The 22,880-nt window shown below is 45.4% G+C and overlaps 1 long non-coding RNA gene across 1 annotated transcript; it reads right to left on the bottom strand.

Moving 5' to 3' along the window:
• Positions 1 to 238: 238 nt before the first annotated feature.
• On the bottom strand, positions 239 to 22,195 carry LOC105739763. The gene is made up of 4 exons (XR_001115727.2): positions 21,962 to 22,195; positions 17,627 to 17,683; positions 1,917 to 1,991; positions 239 to 432 (listed from the first exon to the last, which is right to left on the bottom strand). It is a non-coding gene; the product is annotated as an uncharacterized LOC105739763 (long non-coding RNA).
• Between the last annotated feature and the right edge of the window lie 685 nt (positions 22,196 to 22,880).

The raw sequence follows: 22,880 nt of genomic DNA, 5'->3' as shown, positions 1-22,880 counted from the left end.
CCCAGCAGGTATATGTCCAAGAAATGTTAGTCATCACTTTTCTCAGTGACACCTGAACGTGATGTACAAAGACTGGTTTGAAGGCACATCTTCATGCAGCTCTTCACTCAGAAATCAAGTCATCTGACAGGTGCCGATGAAAATTTTTTCAGAAACTTCAGATGGACAGCTTCCAGAAGTAGATGCTGGCTCTTCACAACTTGCCGCACATTGCACAGCACATTACGTTGCCAAGCAGGTATCTTGGGATTGGTGGGTTGCTCCTTCTGCTTAGAGGCCCCAAGCATCTGGTGTTTCTCTCTTCTGTGTTGGCGGATCCTCTGAACTTTGATACAGTCTTCATTCCACAATTGGCAAAGAAAATCTCCTCTGGGATACAGCCCACACACGCCTCACGCCTAGGGAGGCATGACTCCCGGCCCTGTCCTTTCACTTCAAATGAAATATAATAAATATGAAAGGAAACCAAAAGACAGGCAGACAAAAAGCAGACTCAGAAAGACAGAATGAGAAAACACATATACGCTCACAAAAGCAAGGGAGAACAGAAGAGGGCAAAGGGCAGACATCTCTGTGTCCACTGGAGCTCTGAGGAATCAGAATTTCTAAAGCTTTTTTATTTATTTATTTTTTGAGACAGAATCTCGCACTCTTGTCCCCCAGGCTGGAGTGCAACAGCACGATCTCTGCTCACTGCAACCTCCGCCTCCAGGGTTCAAGCGATTCTCCTGCCTCAGCCTCCCGAGTAGCTGGGATTACAGGTGCCCGCCACCACGCCTGGCTAATTTTTTTGTATTTTTAGTAGAGAGTGGTTTCACCATGTTGGCCAGGCTGGTCTCGAATTCCTGACCTCAGGTGATCCGCCCACCTCGGCTTCCCAAAGTGCTGGGATTATAGGCCTGAGCCAGGGAGCCTGGCCTCTAAAGCTATTTTTTAAAATGTAAAGATTTATGAGTTATCCTCTCCTTCCCGATAGCCCACTTTTCAGCAGTTACTTCATTCGTCTTGAGGCAGGAGGATGAACAAAGGATCTTTCCTCCTCAAGAAACACCCCCTCCTTCCTCAGTTCCACACCCCTGCCCTAGGAATCCATGACTCCAGGAAATATTTTCAGATAAAACAATTCCAGTTACTGGAAAATTGCAAGGCTTTCCTCTGTGGGTTTACAACAGCCTGGCCTCTGACCCACCAATAAAAGAGATTCACTAAGTGATAGTAACACCTTTTATGTAGTCTCAACGTGAGGCAAGTCACTTTATCTGTCTCAATCCAGGCTCCTCAGGCTCATAATGGTGAAGGTTAGAATGGATTAGTGGTTTTGAGTGTTTGTACGTATGTATGTATGTACATGCATATTAAACTAGGTACATTGTTTATAGTTTATGTATATGACCCTCCTTCACAGGGGCTCTGGAGGGAAATGGTGACCCTAAGGAGAACCATTTCTCTTCTCTGCTTTCCTTTGTCCCCTTGGCAATGACTTGTCTCCTTCCCTCCCACACTGGGGCACCTGACTCAGTACAGACTCTTCTTCCTTTGAGGCATCTAGCTCAAAGGACTTGCCTCCCCTCCTTTTTACATGGGGAGCTGTTACATATTAAACAACAGAACATCATTTCAAATGCCAACATCTTATGTGGCACTTCAACATAAAAACAGGTAAAGGCAAGGGCTTTAACTGAAGGAAGGTGAGCATGGAAGGAGTGGAGTAAGAGGAATCTTTGAAATCCTTATCTTTGGCCACAGCAGCCTCTTGAAGTATGGCCCCAGGTGGGGCTTCCCAGGGCAATTTGATAACCATTGACCTAGCTACTCTCTAAGGCATTGTAGATCTAAAACACAAAGGTCTTGTTCTGTCTTTATCAAAAAGAAAGTCTGATTCCTCCCTTATGGATTCACACAGTAGCACAACATACCTTGAAGTGGAGAAGGAAGACAAGAACCAGGAGGGCAAAAATTCCCTTCCTAACCCCATTTATATCTTTGGAATTCTGAAAAAAAAAAAAAAAAAAAAAAAAAAAAGATAGTGAATGGTACAGGGAATAATATAACTCATACCTACCACCTGTAAGGTTAGCCGAGAGAAAAAGTACAAGAAAGAGACTCAAGGTTAGGTGAGGAAGTTTATTAACCTGCTGGCTGACCGCTTAACAGTCAGAGAGGAAGCAGCCCCAAGCTTACAGAATGAGGGGTTTATACTGGGGAGGGGAGTTTGAGGGAGTTCTTTGGTGTGGCCACATCCCAGGGTTGTTTGCTGGTTAATTTTGCCACATATCACCTTGTGACGTTTATTACAGGAGGGTGTAAGTAAAGTTTGTTTATGCTTCCCACGACCTCCTCCTGTGCGGTCTGAATGGTTTGTAATTGGAGTTTGCTTATTGCAGCAAGGTCTGGTAAGTGAAGTCTGCTGGCTTCATCGTGGCGCCTAGATAAGGGCTTAGAAATGTAGAGACTTGGGGAAAGGAGAAGAGTTGCAGAGCATTAGGGGGAGAGGTGAGAAGCACGGAGAGGTTTGAGGGGGAGTGTCGGCAGTACCAAGAAGTTTTTGGGGGCAGTCTGTTTCTAACACCACCCATAATCATAAAATGACAATTTGACATATTTGTCTTGGATAACTTTTTTATTTTTTATTATTTTTTTTTTGAGACAGGGTCTTGCTCTGTCGCCCAGGCTTGAGTGCCGTGGCATGATCTCGGCTCACTGCAACCTCTGTCTCCCAGGTACAAGCGATTCTCCTTCCTCAGCCTCCTGAGCAGCAGGGATTACAGGCCCACACCACCATACCCGGTTAAGATGTTTTTGTTTGTTTGTTTGTTTGAGACGGAGTTTCGCTCTTGTTGCCCAGGCTGGAGTGCAGTGGCGCGATCTCGGCTCACCGCAACTTTCGCCTCCCGGGTTCAAGCGATTCTCCTGCCTCAGCCTCCCAAGTGGCTGGGATTACAGGCATACGCTGCCATGCCCGGCTAATTTTGTATTTTTAGTAGAGATGGGATTTCTCCATGTTGGTCAGGCTGGTCCCGAACTCCCGATGTCAGGTGATCCGCCTGCCTCGGCCTCCCAGTGTTGGGATCACAGGCGTGAGCCACTGCACCCAGCCAATAAGTTTTTTTAAAGTAAAGAAAACCTGGCAGATGAAGTTCTCTTAGTTCATCACTCTAATCCTATTTTCCTCCTTCTCTCTTCAGGTAAACGCTACCATGACTGACTAATGCCTGCCCCCAACTCCCCCGCCCAAAAGATGTTCACTTACCAACCCCTGGAGCCTGTAAATATGTTGCCATGGCAAAAGAGATTCTGCAGATGTAATTAAGGATTTTGAGATGGGGGAGATTATTCTGGGTTAGCCAGCTGGACCCAATATAATCACAAGGGCATTTATTGGAGAGAGGCAGGAGGTCAGAGGCAGAGAAGGAGATGTCACAATGTTGCATGAGGTTGGTGATGATGAAGCAGAGGCTGGTAAGATGCCTCCAAGAGCTAAGAAATGCAGGCAGCCTCTAGAAGCTGGAAAAGGCAAGTATTCTTTAGATCCTCCAGAAGGAACACAGCCCTGCTTACCAATTGTAGACTTCTATGTTGTTTCGCACTATTAAATTTATGCTGATTTGTCACAGCAGCAATAGGAAACTAATACAATGAGCTGGGTGAGTTTCCATCTGCTCCATGTTTTTTTTTTTTAATATTTATTTATTTATTTATTTGAGATGGAGTCTTGCTCTGTCACCGAGGCTGGAGTGCAGCGGTGCGATCTCGGCTCACTGCAAGCTCCCCCTCCTGGGTTCATGCCATTCTTCTGCCTCAGCCTCCCAAGTAGCTGGGACTACAGGCGACCGCCACCATGCCTGGCTAATTTTGTTTTTGTATTTTTAGTACAGATGGGGTTTCACAGTATTAGCCAGGATGGTCTTGATCTCCTGACCTCGTGATCCGCCTGCCTCAGCCCCCCAGAGTGCTGGGATTAGAGGCGTGAGCCACCGCACCTGGCCTGCATGTTTTTTACTTGGACTGGTTGGATAGACACATAGAAATAGAGAAGATAATTTTGTTTTATGTACAGTCACCTGATGTTTTTGAGAATATCCATTTGACATGTAAATATCTAATTCATCCAGTTTAATTGCAATATGGTATTTTGTCATATGGCTATACCACAGTTTGTTTATGTAAGTCTCTAAAATGGACTGGGCGCCATGGCTCACGCCTGTAATCCCAGCACTTTGGGAGGCCGAGGCAGGCAGATCACGAGGTCAGGAGATCGAGACCATCCTGACTAATACGGTGAAACCCTGTCTCTACTAAAAAATACAAAAAATTAGCTGGGTGTGGTGGTGGACGCCTGTAGTCCTAGCTACTAGGGAGGCTGAGGCAGGAGAATGGTGTGAACCCGAGAGGCGGAGCTTGCAGTGAGCCAAGATCACGCCACTGCACTCCAGCCTGGGTGACAGAGCGAGACTCCATCTGAAAAAAAAAAACTGTCTTAGTCAGCTTGGGCTGGTATAATGAAAAATCGTAAACTGGGTGGCTTAAACAACAATGTATTTCTCACAGTTCTGGAAGCTAGGAAGTGCATGATCGGGCACCAGCAGATCTGGTGTCTGGTGAGGGTTTCTGGTTCATAGACAGTGCCTTCTAGTTGTGTCCTCACCTGGTAGAAGGGAGGAATGAACTCCCTTGGGCATATTTTATGGAGACACTAATCCCATTCATGAGGGCTTCACCCTCAAGACCTCATCTAATCCTAATTACCTCCCAAATATCACATCTCCTACTATTGTCACGTTAGGGGGTAGGATTTCAACATATGAATTTTGGAAAGCCTAGAGCCTTCAGTTTATAACAATAACAAATGTTTATTCTAGTTGATTCTGTGGCTAATTGGGTGATTCTTCTGGTCTGAACTGGTTTGGTTGGGGCTGGATGGTCTAGGATGACCCCGCTCATATGTCTGGCCTCATGTGGAATCCCAGGACTGTGGGTATGGCTGGAGCTTCTTTCCGTGTAGTGCCTCTCATCTTCAAGTAGTGCTACCAGGAACAGCTTGTTGACATGGTGCCAGAAGGGTTCCCACGAGCAAGAGCCTCTGCTTGCATGACATTTGCTATCATCCCATTGGCCAAAGAAGGTCACATAGCCAAGCCCAGATTCAGCAGGTAGAGAAATAGACTCTACTGCTTTTTGAGAAGAGGGGCAAAATCACATTGCAAAGGAGCATTCATGCAGAGAGACAAGATAAATTGGAGGGTATTACTGTAACAACCTAACTTAGCTGATAATAAGAATCCAGCTTCCAGTGTGCTTAGAAATCTCAAAATTCACCTCAATTCAAAAAGTATGCTCATTTTCAACTATGGTCTCTGCATGCCAGTAAAACTTCACTTCTTTTGACATGCCAGGCTACTTCCCCCAGGAGCCTTTCCCATGCTGTTTGCTCTGCCTGGAATGCTCCTCCCCTCTCCGTGCCAGGCTAATTATTATATTTCCTTTAAGTCCCTTCCTAAAGTCACTTCCTTAGGGAGCCTTTCCTGACTCTTCAGACCAGGCCAGGTCTCCTGTTCTACACACTCAGGGCACCACAGATGCTGTATTTACAGCACGTACCACCACTGTCATGAATTACTTTGTTGTACAATGATTGTTTAATATTAGTCTCTCTCTCTTTCTCTCAACCTCAACCAAAGGAGCTCCAGGGCAGAGACTGGGTCTATCTTGTTCACTGCTGAATTCCCAGCATCTAGTACGATGTCTGTCATGGAGTAAATGCTCAGAATTGGAGGAATAAATGGATGAACCTATGAATGAATGGCCTGCAGTGTGCTCAGCATGGAATAGGCCTGTTTAAAAACCTGTTGGAGTAGCAGATATGGAAAACTGAAACCTGGTGGGGAGTGAAGACTGGGTCATACAAAATGATTGAGAACAACTCAGAGCCAAATAGAGGGTGAAATACCAGATGCTGGGCTGCAAATGCCATGGAGATTGGGAAGAAGGGATTAGGATAGATCAGGTGGTCACAGAAGGTCATAGGGGTTAGCACTTGTGTGAGGTCCAGAGGAGGAGCAGGATTTCGAGGCAAGGATTTCGAGGAGAAGCAGGGCTTAGAGGCGGTTTGTAAGGAGGCTAATAGATTAAGGTCATGAGTTTGCTCCTCTGTAGTTCCTGTTCTACTCATATCCTCATAAGCTCTTTATCATAAGAGAAAGTAGGCAGGAGAGTAAGGGGAGACGGTTCAGTGGAGCCAGTCCTACTGTTCATTGAAACAGCTCCAAGAGGTTATGTTTCAGAGGAAACTGCAAAGTTGTGTCATCCACACATGCAAAAAACAGCTCATTTAGAGACCAGAGGGATTCCTCTGAGCCACTGAAACAGAACAACAGTAAACATCTGCTTCTACTCTTCTGGAAACATTGTGGTTTGGATGCTCTGTCTGTCACTCCTCTGCTCTTTTGCTTTTAACTATTTATTATGAAAACTTCCAAACCTACACAAAGAAAAGAGTTTAAGAAATTCCATCACCAACTTCAAAAAACATCAATACTTTGTCACATTTGTTTCATGTCTCTCCCTCCCAACCCTAAGTTTTTTTTTCTCCTAAAGCATTTTAGAGCAAATCCTAGATACCATGTTATAACACTCCTAAATACTTCAATACAGATATCTAAAAGAAATAAGGGCATTTTCTTACTACGTAACCACAACACCTTTTCATACCCAACAAAATAAAGCATAATTTGTCAACATCCTTTAACATCCAGTTCATATTCAAAATTTCTTGATTGTCTAAAAAAATGTCTTTTTACAGTTGGTTTCTTTGAATCAGAATCTAAACAAGATCCTCACATTAATTTAATATCTCTTAAATCTCTTTTAATCTAGACTGTGGATGTTCTCTTTCAGCTGGGGCTTCCTTTACCAACAACCTGCCTCAGCCCTCGCAGTCTTTATCTCGCTCCTGGATTGGCAGGGAGCTGAAAGATCAGAAGCAGGAGGAATGAAGTCAACACAGGGAGAGGGTAGGAGGGATGGAGTGAGTATCAGATGCCTAAGATCTTATGAAAAAAAATTCCTAATCAGCTTCAGAAGAAACAGATTAGAATAAGAGACTCTTAAGAACTGGAGTTGACCTGCATGCTCTCCTAACACCTAAGAATGTCAAGAATTTACAGAGATTATAAGAGGCTGATTCCTGTGGGCAAGAGAGAGAGGGCAAGAGAAAGGAAATCAGGATGAATCTAATGGACAACACACAAGCATAGGCAGGACCTAATTTACAGGGCCCAGTGCAAGATAAAAGTCTCAGAGCCCTTGTTCAAAAATTATTAGGAATTTCAAGATGGCAATAGCGGTGCATCGAACCAAGCACAGGGCCCTTCAAAGCACAGAGACCTGTGTGACTCCACAGGTTACATGCCTGCCTTTGTGAAACTGGCCCTGTACAATGGGTGGCCGAGTCTAGGAGGCCCCAGGGAGTTGTCCTACAAGGTAATACTCTACCAATGCATGTCTCGTTTGCATTTCAGAGACAAGCAAAGGCAGTGGGAATTGTTTCCTATCTCTAGTCACCACCAGCATCTCAGACTTGTCAGGATGTCTAGGGTTGGTGAATGGCTTTTAGAGGTCATAGAGATCCATGCTGCATAATTCAATTCTAAACCATGGATAGTGGTGGGTTCGGACCCTCTGGCCTTTATGCTTGTCTCTGTGAGTATAGTCTCTAGAGCCAGAATGCCTGGGGTCATAGCCAGGCTCTATCACTGTGTAACCTTGGTCAGTGACTTGACCTCTCTGTGCCTGTTTTCTCATCTATTAAATGGGGTTAATAAAGATACCTACCTCAGGCCGGACGCGGTGGCTCACGCCTGTAATCCCAGCACTTCGGGAGGCCGAGGCGGGTGGATCACGAGGTCGGGAGATCGAGACCATCCTGGCTAACACGGTGAAACCCCGTCTCTACTAAAAATACAAAAAATTAGCCGGGCACAGTGGCAGGCACCTGTAGTCCCAGCTACTCGGGAGGCTGAGGCAGGAGAATGGCGTGAACCCCGAAGGTGGAGCTTGCAGTGAGTGGAGATTGCACCACTGCACTCTAGCCTGGGCAACAGAGCGAAACTCTGTCTTGAAAAAATAATAAATAAATAAATAAATAAATAAATAAAATAAAGATACCCACCTCAAAGGATTGTTGAACATTAAATTGGTTTATATTTGCTGCACATGGCAAGCACGATGTGTTTGTTAAAACAAGATAAATCCAGAGGCTAGAGCTGTACAGGTCCAGGCAGATATCTGGTAATAGTGAAACCTTCAGGATGAACTGACTCTGCTTTTCTAGGGGAGAGAGGCTGTGCCTACATCCTGATCCAGCTCCCCAAAAACATACACAATGGTCATTCACTCAGTAAGTGTTCATCAAGTGCCTACCATGTATCAGGCACTCACTGAGTAGAGAGTGAGCCAGGCATGGTTCTGGTCCTTAAGGTGCTGACCTCTAGCATAAGGAGGGCTCCACCTGCAAAGTCAGTTGTGCCTCCAGGTCTAGGAGCAGACCTTGTTCCAGGTAGGAGGAAGGAGATATTCTCAGCCAGTAGCCCATCAACGAGGTAGTTCTGCAGCTAGTAAGCATGGTTTGACTTCAGTATCCTGAGTCCTTGTTCCCAGTCTGCTTTATGATATTCTGCTTTGACCAAACACCTGCCTAATAATTTAGCATTTCCCATCTAAGATTCAGTATTTTATTTCCTGCCCCAAAACTCAGACACTCCCAGTCTGACTTCTAATCCCTGCTGTTGAAACCCCTGAGATGCTGTTACCTGCTTGGCTCCTCCCCTTCTTTGAAGGGGTTCTCAGGATCTTGAATTAGGTTTGGGCCACCATTGGTTAACAGTGATCATGTCGTTAAGAAAGACAATGGAGAAGGTGGCTGGGGCACAATGCCAGGACTTTTTATGGCCTTCTCAGGCTGGCCTGGGCCCATGTGTGTCCAACTCTCCAGTAACTGGTCTCTGACCCTGTCCTCATGTCCTTAACACCTGGCCACTCCTTGACTGCACAGCTGTACAGACTTAGATTCCCATATCACCAACACTCAAGCCCAGGATCTGAAGGATTCCGGTAGGGGAGGCTGCAGGAGCCCTTAGGAATGTCAGTTTGACATTGAAACAAGTTTTTTCCTTCAACTAACAAATTCTTGGCCCTCTGCTAAGGCCTTTGAGGGGGAGTTTGTGGCAGGATGGCCATGGGAGGATAATGCAGGGTCATGGAGATGGAAGGAGGGTCATGGATAAAGACACCAGCTGCTTTCCTTTGGCTGACATCAACCCTGAGGCCGTTCTGAAACTGCTCTACTTGGCAGCCTGGAGACACTGCCTAGAATATCACCATCCCAGGCCGGGCGTGGTGGCTCATGCCTGTAATCCCAGCACTTTGGGAGGCCGAGGCGGGCAGATCACAAGGTCAGAAGTTCGAGACCAGCCTGACAACATAGTGAAACCCTATCTCTACTAAAAATACAAAAAAATTAGCCGGGTGTGGTGGCATGCACCTGTGATCCCAGCTACTCAGGAGGCTGAGGCAGGAGAATCACTTGAACCTGGGAGGTGAAGGTTGCAGTGAGCCGAGATCATGCCACTGCACTCCAGCCTGGGCGACAGAGCGAGCGAGATTCTGTCTCAAAAAAAAAAAAAAAAGAAAAAAAAAAGAATACCATCATCCTAGCTGAAGGCCTCCAGGCAATTGGACTCTTCAGATAGCTGCTGATAATAAGTGGCAGGTGGAAGCCAAGGGAGAATTTCTCACATATCCTTCATCTTCCCCAATCTCACTTTAGAATTTCTGAAGTAGTGACAACTGGGGGGAACAAAGTTTCTCCAGGGTCACTTTGGAAGAAGCAATATATATTAATTTTCTCCTTTACAGCCACTGAACCATGGCAGGTTAGAGAGTGGCAGGTGCTGTTGATGAAGTATTACTATTACTGCAGCAGGCTGGTCAACATGGTGAAACCCCATCTCTGCTAAAAATACAAAAATTAGCCAGGAGTGGTGGCGGGCACGTGTAATCCCAGCTACTTAGGAGGCTGAGGCAGGAGAATCGCTTGAACATGGGTGGCAGAGGTTGCAGTGAGACAAGATCATGCCATTGCACTCCAGCCTGAGTGACAGAGCGAGACTCCATCCCAAAAATAAATAAATAAATAAATAAAAATATTACTGCAACAGCAGAGAGCCAGACCCCACAAGGGTGATGGCAAGAAAATTGGAGAGGAATTCAATGTGTAAATCTTGGGTTGCCTCTGAATCCTTTGGCCCTGGGAAGGGAGAGCAGAGCCCAGCCTGAGAAGAGGCCAAGCAAGAGGACAGACAATGGGGAAGGAGGCCAGGTCACAGTGCCAGGATGTTTTATCCTATTAGGCCACTGCATTCCTGCAACTTCTGAATATACAACCTAAATCTTTTTTTTTTTTTTTTTTTTGAGACGGAGTCTCACACTGTCACCTGGGTGGAGGGCTGTGTGTGTGTGTGTGTGTGTGTGTGTGTGTGTGTGTGTATAGTATATTCTAGGATGTAGGCTGGGCACAGTGGCTCTTGCCTATATTCCTAACACTTTGGGAGGCCAAGGCAGGAGGATCACTTAAGCCCAGGAGTTCAAGACCCGCTTAGGTAACATAGCGACACCTGCCTCTACAAAAAAATTCTTAAAAATTAGCTGGGTGCAGTGCAGTGCACCTGTAGTCTCAGATACTTGGGAGGCTAAGGTGGGAGGATCATGTGAGCCCAGGAGCTTGAGGCTGTAGTGGACCGTGATCGTGCCACTGCACTCCAGCCTGGGTGACAGAACAAAACCCTGTCTCTAAAAAAGTTTTTAAATTATCGAATTTTTAAAATTTTGTCCTACTAAACTATAATATGCTTTAGGGAAGTCACATTTTTTTATTCTCTCTCACCCTTCTATTGGCCCTTGGCTGTTTAGGAGATAATGTTGATTAATTAATTTGTTGAGTGACCCTTTAAGATATCAACATCAATTGTTTTAAAATCTTAGTTTATAGAAAAAATGTTAGCTTAAAGACTGACTCCATTTATCCCTCATACAGAAGCCAAGAGTTTCTGTAAGATTTAGGTTGTTTAGGCCGGGTGCCTATATATACATATATACATATATGTGTGTGTGTATATATATGTGTGTGTGTGTGTGTGTGTGTATCTATATATAACTCCAGGAAGAGAGAAATGTAATGATTTATAGGCAATATAGAATACGTTGTTCTGTGGTAGCAGAACTCTTTCCTATGGAGTGTTGAGGATGACTTGGAAAAAGCAGAATTTGGCCTTGCTGGTTGGGGGACTTAGATTATGAAGCACCTACTGGGTGCCAGGCACTGGGCTAAGAACTGGGAACACAAAGGTGAGCACTTCATGGGCTCTGTCCCCAAGGGAGTGCTCACAGACTAGTGTGGGTGGCAGATCTGTGAACAGAGAACAGAGCAGAGCCCTGAAAAGAGGAGTGATACCTGTGTGGCTGGGGAGGTGAGCAGGGTGTGTGTGGAGAGAGAGAGAGACAGAGAGAGAGAGAGAGAGAGAGAAAGACACACAGAGAGAGAGAGAGAGAAAGAAACTTCTGGAGGGGTTCCACTGAGGAGGTGGTATTTGGGTTATGTTTTCTCTGTGGATTTGGAGGAAGAGCATTTTAGACAAGCGGACAGTGAGTGCAAAGGCACAAGTAGATGCCACACAAGAGAGACAGGCAAACATTCAGAGGAGTCCGTGTGACTGGGAGAAAGGCTGCGCATATCGTGTGGTAGCAGACAGTCTGGGAAAAGTGGGCAGGAGAAAGGTCATGAGGGCCTGGGTGCCAAATAAAGTGTGCATTTCTTTTTCTTTTTCTTTCTTTTTTTTTTGAGACAGAGTCCATGTCACCCAGGCTGGAGTGCAATGGCACGATCTCAGCTCACTGCAACCTCTGCCACCCAGGTCCAAGCAATTCTCCTGCCTCAGCCTCCCAAGTAGCTGGGATTACAGATGTGTGCCACCATGCCTGGCTAATTTTTGTACTTTTAGTAGGGACAGGGTTTCACCATGTTGGCCAGGATGGTCTTCAACTCCTGACTTCAGGTGATCCACCCGCCTTGGCCTCCCAAAGTACTAGGATTACAGGCATGAACCTCCACATCTGGCCAAAGTGTGCATTTCTATCTTTGGGGAGATCGAGAGCCGGTCACTATTTTTGAGCAGGAGAGGAATGGGTTCATGCTTACCTTTCAGAAACATCCCTCACTGGGAGAAGGGGGTCTTATTGCTCCAAGAAGCCAGAGAAAGGGAGACAAGTTGTGGGGTGGGTGGGTTGGTTGGGGGTGGGGGCACTGAGGCTTTTAGGAAAGGACATGGCAGCAGCTCCCAGGATGCCCACAGCTGTGTGGCGTGCAAGATGGACTGAAGGCAGGAGTACTATTTGAGGCGAGGGAGACCTTTAGAGAAAATGCCCTGTCAAAGCCATTTATTTTAACAAATACTCTTCCATTGCTCTGTTTTTATTACCCTCAGATGCAACTTTCCTTCTGGGATTGTGAAAATGGGTGTCATTTCTGTAGCTTTCTGAAGTTTTGGTAAAATTTCCTTTTCCTCTCAGTGGATTCTGTGTAGCAGGAAGCATGAGTTGATTTCAGCTTTTTGTCTTCTGAGACCTACTTCAGAGTGTGTTGCTGCTGGTCCGAGGCTGAAAGGAAGGTCTGTGATGTCACAGGCTGCGATTTTTCTAGAAATGTGTTCTGAGATCAGCTGGTACAATTGTGTTTGTTTTAAAAACAAAAACATCTCAGGGCAGTCCCCACATTCTGCATAACGGGACCCTTCACCCCACTGCCTAGATGGTTAATCCTGACAACTCAGAACACCCCGCTAACCAAGGTGTTAATGACGTAACTCTCTCCTCACAGGAAAAGCTGCTCTGTAAGCAAAGGGCACTGAAGGAAGTGGCTTTTGTTCTAATGCCAAATTCCGGGGAGGCTGGTGCTTGGAATGTTTACCTCCTCCTGACTTTTTATATGATTTCTCCAGTTCTTGCATTTTATACACCAAAAGCAAAATACAACTTGACCCTGGACTGTTACATGGTGGCCCCGCCAGGCTAGCTGTGGAACTCAGGCTCTGCCGTGCAATGGCTGGTTAGTCAGGAGACTGGAGCAGAGAGCAAATAAGGTCAAGGTCATGGTTGAAATTCCTATAGAGGCCAATTGGCTGGGCACACCCCCTCCACTCTCTCTGGCCCTGTTGTATAGGGGACGGAGTAAGAGGGTATAGCTGGCTCAGTGCAGCCCAGCACCGCTCTCTTAAATCGCATTGCACGTCCTGAATGGCCAGTAAGTAATACAGACTTCAGGCACAATGAGACCTTGCTTAAGCAACCCTCTGGAAGAAAGCACCATTATACCTTTCAGCTGTGATTGTTTTCAGCCTTCATTAGTGATGTGGGGCAGCATTGACTGCAGTAACTTTTCTACTAAACAGAAACATTTGTCTGCTGCTCCAGTCAAAAATACCTGCTTTACAACTTTAATTCGTCCCACAGAACTGCAGGTCCATAAGGTGAGGCCGTTTCCCCTCCCCACTTCTCTCTCCATGCCCTTTCCTCACTCACTGATGGCCTCTTCTCCTCTGGCAGCCCCCGAAGCCTTTTTTCTCCCCATCAAAGCAAGAAAGGCTCTTAGAAGGGTTGTTTGCCAGTTGACAGACTGCCCTTCATGGCAATGATTCCTGTTACTGTTACTTCACCCAGACATTGAATGTCAGGGTTTTTTCTAGAAGGCCGTCAGTAGAAGTTGGCAGTTAAGAGTGGGTAGTTTAGAACCAGATCAAAGCCAGGCTGGGATCTGGCCCTGACAGTTACTCTCTGCGTGCGTTGGGATAAGAACTTAACCTTGCCAAGCCTCGGTTTTCCTCTCTGTAAAGGAAAGCTTATATTTCAGTTATTGCATGCTGGCTCTCAGCATTGCCTGGCACATGACAAATGTTAGTTATGATTATTTATTAGCTAATTGACACACAGAAGGCTTTATTCTACTAAAGGCCTTATTACGACAGCTAGCAAGTGGAGATAATTTTTTATTCAAATTTTTTATTATAAAAAATTTCAAATGTGTAGAAAAGTTGAAATAATAGTACAGTTGACACTGAAATCCCTCATCTAGATTCTACAGTTGTATACATTTTACCAAATATATGTTTTTTCCTAAACTATTTCAATGTAAGATACAGACATCATCCCTAAATACTTCAACACACATCTCTTGAAAATAAGGACATCCTCTGACGTACAGTAACCTTTATTACACTTAAGAAAATTAATGATAATTACCTGATATCCCCTGGTTCCCAATTCCCAAATCATATAAAATTTTCCAAAATGTTTCCCAATATGTCTTCTAACAGATGTTTGTGTGTGTGTGTGTGTGTTTTAAAAAATTTCAGTAGCTTTTGGGGTACAAATGGTTTTTGGTTATGTGTATGAATCGTAGAGTGGTGACGTCGGAGATTTTCATGCACCCATCAGCCAAGTAGTGTACATTGTACCCAATATGTAGTTTTTTTATCCCATACCCCTCTCTCATCCTCCCCCTTCTGAGTCTCCAAAGTCAATGGACTTTGGATGTTTTTTTTCAAACAAGATCCAATCAAAATTCTTACATTGCATTTGGTTGTCATGTCTCTATTTTCTTTTATTCTAGAGCAGTAGGTGTGGGGAAATTTTGAGAACAATACTGTTACTGAAATCAACTATTGGCTGCCAGGTGGAAATGGCTGCTGCCTCCACTGAGGCACACTGGGCCCCGCCACATTTATTAACACAAGCCCTGTGATATGGTTGCATAGCTTGCTTTGCTGAACGTGTTGGTTACTAGCTTTACTGCTTAATGACTGGACATTAGAGACTCTTCTGTTATTTTTATATTCCCACCACCTCCACAGCACCTAACACACAGGTGGTCAGTAAAAGTGGATGGAAGGAAAGGAGGCAGGGAGGAAGAAGGAAGAAAAAGGAGAGTGAGAAAGAGGCAGGCACAGGCAGGCACCTGCTTCCATGCCAGGTGGGTACCTGGAGAGTGATACTGTGCCCTCCTGGGAAGCGCCCACCCTCCTTTGATTGGGGGAAGACGATTCCGTGTGGCATGTGCCTTTTGTCCAAATATGCCTTCTTCCTTCACTTCTCCTTTCCCTCTTTCCCACCCTCCTTACCTGAGCACTAGCTGGGATCCCTCAGACCTTCTGCTGTCTTTAACGTAGTCTTTCCCTCTCTTCCCATATACAAGGTTAACATCTGACATTATTTTCAAAATAATCTATAATAGATTATCTTTTCCTACAATCACACTCATTTTCCCAATTCCCTGGAAGATAATTCCCACATAATTTGTGGTCAGTAATTAAATTCCTGACCACAGTGAATCATGAGGAATATATACAGTGTTCAGAGGGATGGTGTGGTATCCATAAGGGAGCATCTGCTAAAGGGAGAGAGAGGACACATGGGGGTTAGCCCCAAAGCCAAGGGGAGCTGTCCTCCAAACACAACCAACAGAGTTTAGCTCAGGCTTCAGGGTCAAACTATTGCTTCTATTCTGTGTGGAGAGAACAATGACTAAATTGGCTGGAATAGAACAAAGTTGGTAAAGTGAACCTTCTCCACACCTCATCTCTAATCTCTAAAATTTTGACTTAAACAAAATTTTGAGTTAAGCAAATTTGAGTTAAAGATTTTGAGCAGATACAGGGAATGAATGCAAGAAGCTCTTGATTATCTGCATGGTGGACTGGCTCATTTTCATTCCAGGCTGACCTCGTTGATATGCTTCTCTACCACTTCTCCTTGCTGAGAAGTAGTTGGCGTCTATTCAAAGTACACAGGCCATTTAATTATTAATCGGAGCAAAACATTATTAGGGAAGTTAAACTGTTGAGTAGGTGTGTGTGTGTGTACACACGTGGATACTTTCTTGATTATCTAGCTGTTTTGTTTTGCCTTTTGCCTTTCTGCATTCCTGCCCCTCTCCATTTGTGGTGATACCTGTAAGGTGATTATGCCACTGAATTCCCAAGAGCTTTTTGGTCCCTCTCTCATTCTCCTTGGATGTGTATGGAAATGTTTGTCAGCAGGGGTGGACCGGGGAGGGTTCATGTACACAAGAAGTGACTGACCTTGGCCGCTGAGTGGAGCGTGTATTTGTGACCAGGAAAGGGTTCAGTGTTTGTGTTTGATCATGGTTTTATGTCCTGCTGTCAGTAGAGAGGACTTTATAGGGGTTTCTGATGATCTAGGGCTCCAGGAATCATCATGATTATTTGGTCAATGATTTTAATGGGCCCATATAAACTTCTTCTGTTTTTATACTAGTAACAGAGAAGGAGATGTTGGAAGATTAAATATAGAGGAGGATGGGCTTTAGCTTCACTGTTCAGACAGTGGAAGGTATAATGGTGGAAGAAAGCACCATTATACCTTTCAGCTGTGATTGTTTTCAGCCTTCATTAGTGATGTGGAGCAGCATTGACTGCAGTAACTTTTCTACTAAACAGAAACATTTGTCTGCTGCTCCAGTCAAAAATACCTGCTTTACAGCTTTAATTCGTCCCACAGAACTGCAGGTCCATAAGGTGAGGCCGTTTCCCTTCCCCACTTTCACTGGGCATGGTGGCCATTGGGAATTATTCTACAGAATTTGATCCAGCCTGTTCTCATTATTTCTTTCTTCTTATGGCTTTCATTCTTTCCTTATTCTTCCTTCCTCCTTTTCCCTTTCTTCTTCTTCTTTTTTTTGAGACAGAGTCTCGCTCTGCCGCCCAGGCTGGAGTGCAGTGGTGCGATCTTGGCTCACTGCAAGCTCTGCCTCCCGGGTTCATGCCATTCTCCTGCCTCAGCCTCCTGACTGGCTGGGACTACAGGCGCCTGCCACCACGCCCAGCTATTTTTTTGTATTTTTAGTAGAGACGGGATTTCACTGCGTTAGCCAGGATGGTCTTGATCTCCTGACCTTGTGATCCACCCGTCTCGGCCTCCCAAAGTGCTGGGATTACAGGAGTGAGCCACCACGCCTGGCCTCTTCTTTTTTTCTTCCTTGCTTTCTATCTTTCTTTTCCTCCTCCCTTCCTCCCCCCACCTTTATTTATTTTTTCAACATGTACTGCATGCTTACTATATATTAGTCACAGTCTAAATGCTGGAGATGCAGAGATGAATAACACATGGCCCCAGCCCTCCTGGAACTCAGTTTAGTGTGGGAGGCAGATGGAGACACAGATCATTCCAATACGGTGGTTAACGACAGAGGTAAGTACAGGGTGAGCTCAATGTAGGGGTCCCCAATCCAGCTCGGCTTGGGAGAGAAGGTAGGAAGCTTCCTGGAAGAGATGATTGGCAGATGCATTGGGAGTGGCTGAAAAAGAAGCAGGGCTCAAGGCCTTGGGCCAGGTCATTCACGTGGTTTATGAGCACTGGATAAAGGGAATGGGATGAAGGGCTTTGGGGGTATGGGTCTTCCATGAGATATGACACCAGATTTTGATGTCACTGCATATGGTTAGGACCACAGGGGCAGGGCAGAAATGGTGTCTACTACTGTAGGAAAGTACTAGTGATTTACCTCTGAAATCTGGGGACATTCCAAGGTATCTACTCAGATGGTTGATCCTGGGGAATCCTGGAAGAAATGAAAGCTGAAATGAAAGATCACTCTTGAAGGCCAATACATGACATATATGTGCTCAGGGGTGAAGAATCATTTAAGGGGAAATGGGCAGTGGGTAGTCAAGGTGTGAGTGAAGATCACTGCTCACTAGAGTGGGGCAATGAGGCTTGGGGAGGTGGAGGAGGACTCTTGGCTTCTCCAAAAAAAAAAAAGGCTTAACTTGTGCCGCAAGTTTTACTGGATGCCCAGGACTCTGGAGGAGTTTTTGGGCCAGTAGACAGGCAAGTGGCCACAACAGTTCTTATGCCCCACAAGGGCAGAGCCTTACATTGGCAGCTCCCTGAGTTACTTGAAGCAGGAGACCTTTTATAACGTCAAGAAGACAAGAGGAATTCTGTTGAGGGAAGCTTAATCCCTGCTCCTTGGAGATCTCAGCGTGATAGTAGAAAGAGCACATATGAGCTAGAAAAACATAAGTATCACATCCGATGATACCAACTGCAACAATAATAATAGCCACTGTGTATTTAGTCTCTACCCTGTGTCAGGGCTTTTCGTGTATTACTTAACCCTCACAACTACATAATAATATATAATGATAAAAGGTATTGTCATTCCCTCCATTTTATAGATGGGGAAATCGAAGTTTGGAAAGGTCACAGGTAGGAAGTCGTAGAATCACATTTGAACCCAGATCATTCTAACTCTAGAGCCTCTGATCTCAACTGCTGTCCTTACTGTGAATAAATATTCAGTGCAGCTTCTCTTTGACTTGACCATAGGACCACAGCCCACCTGAAATGGTAGAATAGAGAGACCCTAGAGACTGATGAACTGCATTTCTACAGCACTACTAGTTATTATGAAGATGGATAATCTAAAATTTTCTATTTCTCTAACATGTAGTCTTAGGGAACTCAATATTAGTATTAGCCAAGAACATATGATTTGAGGGGAAAAATATGGATTAGAAAACGATCGCTCTGAAGTCTACTACTTTGGTAGTTGTTATGGAATGAATGTTTGTGTCCCTACAAAGTTCATAAGTTCAAGTCCTAATCCCCAACCTGGTGGTACTATTAACAGATGAGGTCCTGAGGGCAGAGCCCCATGATTGGATTAGTGTCCTTATAAGAACAGGAAGACAGACAGACTAGAGCTTTCTTTCTTTCTCTCTCTCCATGGGTACACACCGAGGAAAGTCCATGCGAGGACATAGCAAGAAGGCAGCCATCTGCAAGCCAGGAAGAGAGCCCTCACCAAGAATCACATGTGCTGGTACTTTGATCTTGGACTGTAAGACACCTCCAGAACTGTAAGAAAATTGACATCTGTTGTTTGAGCCACCCAGTCTATGGTATTGTGTCACAGCAGTCGGAGTTGACTAAGGCAGTAGTTAATATCAGCAGCTGGGGGAACACACTCTCTGTGTGTGTGTGTCTGTGAACTAGATCCTCTTAGTCAAAAGGGTTGTTGACCGTGTCTTGAGACCCCTCACTCTCTATATTAGTTTTGGGTGTTCTTTTTCTCATTGGTATTTATGAATAATTTATGCAAAAATGAGTTTTTAAAAACCTTCTGAAAAAAATATATTAGTTGGTTTATGATTCTTCGATAGATCAGAAATTGGGCACTCCCTGTCACCTGTGGCCTCCAGGGAGGCATGCAGATAGCTTTTACAAGTGAGAGGAGAGCTAGGATCTGCAGAGACCACTGGACTGCCTGCCTCCCTCCTTGCTCTGGGAGTCCTCCATGGTTCTGAGGGAGGCACAGATAATCTCTACAAGCTGTCTGGGCTCCCAGGTATTTGCTACAGGGGGTCTCATGTGTTCAGAGGACCTAAAGCTACGGTACCCTTGAGGTTGAGGAGAAAGATGTACCTTCTCCCCTGTACAACAGGCAGGTGGAGAGCTGTGGCTTGGGAGGAGAATGCCAGCATGCCTCCCACTTCCTTAGCAGCCAGGCCTCCCTCCCCAGAGGGGCTGCACCACTTCTCAACTAGTGGCAGCTCATGAACTCCTCAAATAGGAAGTGTATTAGTCAGGGTTCTCTAGAGGGACAGAACTAATAGGATGGATTTATATATAAAGGGGAGTTTATTAAGAGGATTGACTCACACGATCACAAGATGAGGTCCTGTAATAGGCCGGCTGCAAGCTGAGGAACAAGGAAGCCAGTCCGAGTCCCAAAGCTGAAGAACTTGGAGTCTGATATTCGAGGGCAGGAAGCAACCAGCACGGGAGGAAGATGTAGGCTGGGAGGCTAAACCAGTCTAGTCTTTTCACGTTCTTCTGCCTGCTTTTATTCTGGCTGCACTGGCAGCTGATTAGATGGTGCCCACCCAGATTGAGGGTGGGTCTGCCTTCCCCAGCCCACTGACTCAAATGTTAATCCTCTTTGGCAACACCCTCATAGACACACCCAGGAACAATACTTTGCATCCTTCAATCCAATCAAGTTGGCACTCAGTATTAACCATCACAGGAGGAATCTGCAAAGGTCATTTAGCCCAGCACTTCTCAGTCCATAATGTTCAAGCATTTTACCTGGGAACTTTGTTAGAGAGGAGTTTTTTTTTTTTTTTTTTTTTTGAGATGGAGTCTCGCTCTGTCTCCAGGCTGGAGTGCAGTGGCACGATCTTGGCTCACTGCAAGCTCCACCTCCCGGGTTCACACCATTCTCCTGCCTCAGCCTCCCGAGTAGCTGGGACTACAGGTGCCTGCCACCATGCCCAGCTTTTTTTTTTTTTTTTTTTTTTTTTTGTATTTTTTAGTGGAGATGGGGTTTTACCATGTTAGCCAGGATGGTCTCGATCTCCTGACCTCATGACCTGCCCGCCTCGGCCTCCCAAAGTGCTGGGATTACAGGTGTCAGCCACCACGCCCAGCCGAGAGGAGATTCTTATTCAGGAGGTCAGGCTGGGGGCTCAGCATCTTTAACAAGCTCCCAGGTGATGCTGCTGCTGCTGATCTGGGGACCACACTTTGAAGAGCAAGAATTTACTCTATGTCAAGGTAGGCTACATTTCAGTGACCATCACAGTCAAGTAAGTGTCCATCCTGATACAGAGAAGCAAATTCTCTTCTTCAACAGCTTTCTTACCTTTTAGAAGCTCTTACTTAGCAAGCCCAAATCCCTTTAGTTTCATGCCCATTTTTTCAAGTTCTTCTCTCAGCAGAGATGGAGATGCAAAGTAGTGCTCTCCCATATCATAATCCTTAGTTATTTAAAGACTACTAAGTCAGATCTACTTTTAAAAGCACCACTTCTCTCTCTGTTCTTATGCCTGTGTTACCCAGGTCGGTCAGTAGGAATGAAACTCCTGGGGCACTCTTGGCTGAGGACTTGGCACTGGGAACATTCATGATCTGCTTATGCAGCTGGAATCTCCTCACATGCCCACATACTATTCTTTCTCAGTTCTCTACAGTAAAGGGATGGCAGAGTTATAAAAGTCAAAATCTGAAGAGGAGGGAAAACCTTCACTTAACCTTTAGTATCATCACTCCTCTTCTCAGAACTCGATCAAGGTGTTATTCACAGGTAACAGTGACCTGGTTTGGGTTTTCTCTTTCCTCCCTGGCTCTATATGTCTCATGGTCAAGAGAACTTGGAAGCAAAGACTTAGCCATCTACCATGGCCAAGCAAAGGAACCTGAATAACCCCCAACTGGGCTGGGCACGGTGGCTCACTCGTGTAATCGCAGCACTTTGGTAGACCGAGGCAAGCAGATCACAAGGTCAGGAGATCAAGACCATCCTGGCTAACACAGTGAAACCCCGTCTGTACTAAAAAATACAAAAAAATTAGACAGGCATGTTGGCGGGTGCCTGTAGTCCCAGCTACTCGGAATGGCATGAACCCAGGAGGCGGAGCTTGCAGTGAGCTGAGATTGTGCCGCTGCACTCCAGCCTGGGCAACAGAGCGAGACTCCGTCTCAAAAAAAAAAAAAAAAAATTAATAACCCCCAACCTGAATGAGAGTCCACAGGTTGGATCTGAAGTACCCAATAGTCTGTATTCGAGGGTTCTATCCCCCTGAGCTCTCTGCTTTCTTTTTGCCCCAGAAAGGACTGCTGTCAGGTCTTTGCACATTTGTGTGACTTTAAGTCAACATGTTTCCTCTCTCCAGGACACTTGTATTTTAAAACCTTTCTCTCCAGTATGGAATGAAATTTGTCCTTTGTTAAAGAGGCTAATGGTCCCAGATGACAGGTTATTTTATGTATTATACCTGCCTAGGATGGCACAGTAGACATTGCCTACCAGAAAGAAGGTACTGCCACTTACAGGTTCGCAGTGATATCTGGGGTAGAAGGGAGGACTCTTCCAGGAGAAAGCAAGGCATCCAGGAGGAGACCACCAAGAGGGCCTGTGTCCTTTGCAGGTTTCTGGGGGTGCAGAGTTATTCAGAAGTCTGCTGTTACCCTGACCCCATCCTCAGCAGAACTTCCTCCATCATTTCAGAAGGTAAAATGAGACAACTAGAGCAGAGGATGAGATGGCAACTTCTGTTTTGCTATTTTTTTTTTTTCTGACAGGCAGTGTGTAGGGAGCTCTGTATGGGGAGTATGACTCACCAGTATTGGTCATGACTCCAGGCCCAGGATTCACAAGTGTTCCAAAATTAGCAACCGGCCGTGGTGTACACCCACAGAGCAGTTAGACACTTCCCATTGAAAACACTCAATGGGGAACCTACACGGAGAAAGGGAAGGTTAAAAGAGCTATAGATTATTACAGCTCTTCTAGTTAGCCTACAGAATATCTTCCTCTCTGCTTGGGCATTTGTATTTCTCATTCTCTTTCTAGAGAACACATTTCTCTTTGCTTCAGCATTTAGTACTTGTTCATTCATCCATTTAGGAATTTTTTTTAATTGAACATCTTCCCTGTGTCTAGCACTGTTCTGGGTGTGAGGGAGGCATCGGAAATAAAGCAGTCCTTAGTCTCCTGGAGTTCACGGTTCAGTGGGGGAACCTTGGGCGAGTGACCTAATCTCTTAAAATTTCCTCATTTGTGAAATAGGCGTAATAGGCCAGATGCGGTGGCTCATGCCTGTAATCTCAGCACTTTGGGAGGCCGAGGCAGGTGGATCGCCTGAGCTCAGGAGTTCGAGACTAGCCTGGCCAACATGGTGAAACCCTGTCTCTACGAAAAATACAAAAATTAGCCAGATGTGGTGGCACACACCTGTTAATCCCAGCTA

This window comes from Nomascus leucogenys, chromosome 5 (genome assembly GCF_006542625.1).
Source record: "Nomascus leucogenys isolate Asia chromosome 5, Asia_NLE_v1, whole genome shotgun sequence".
Lineage (NCBI taxonomy): Eukaryota > Metazoa > Chordata > Mammalia > Primates > Hylobatidae > Nomascus > Nomascus leucogenys.
This window is presented reverse-complemented; position numbering and strand designations above follow the sequence as displayed.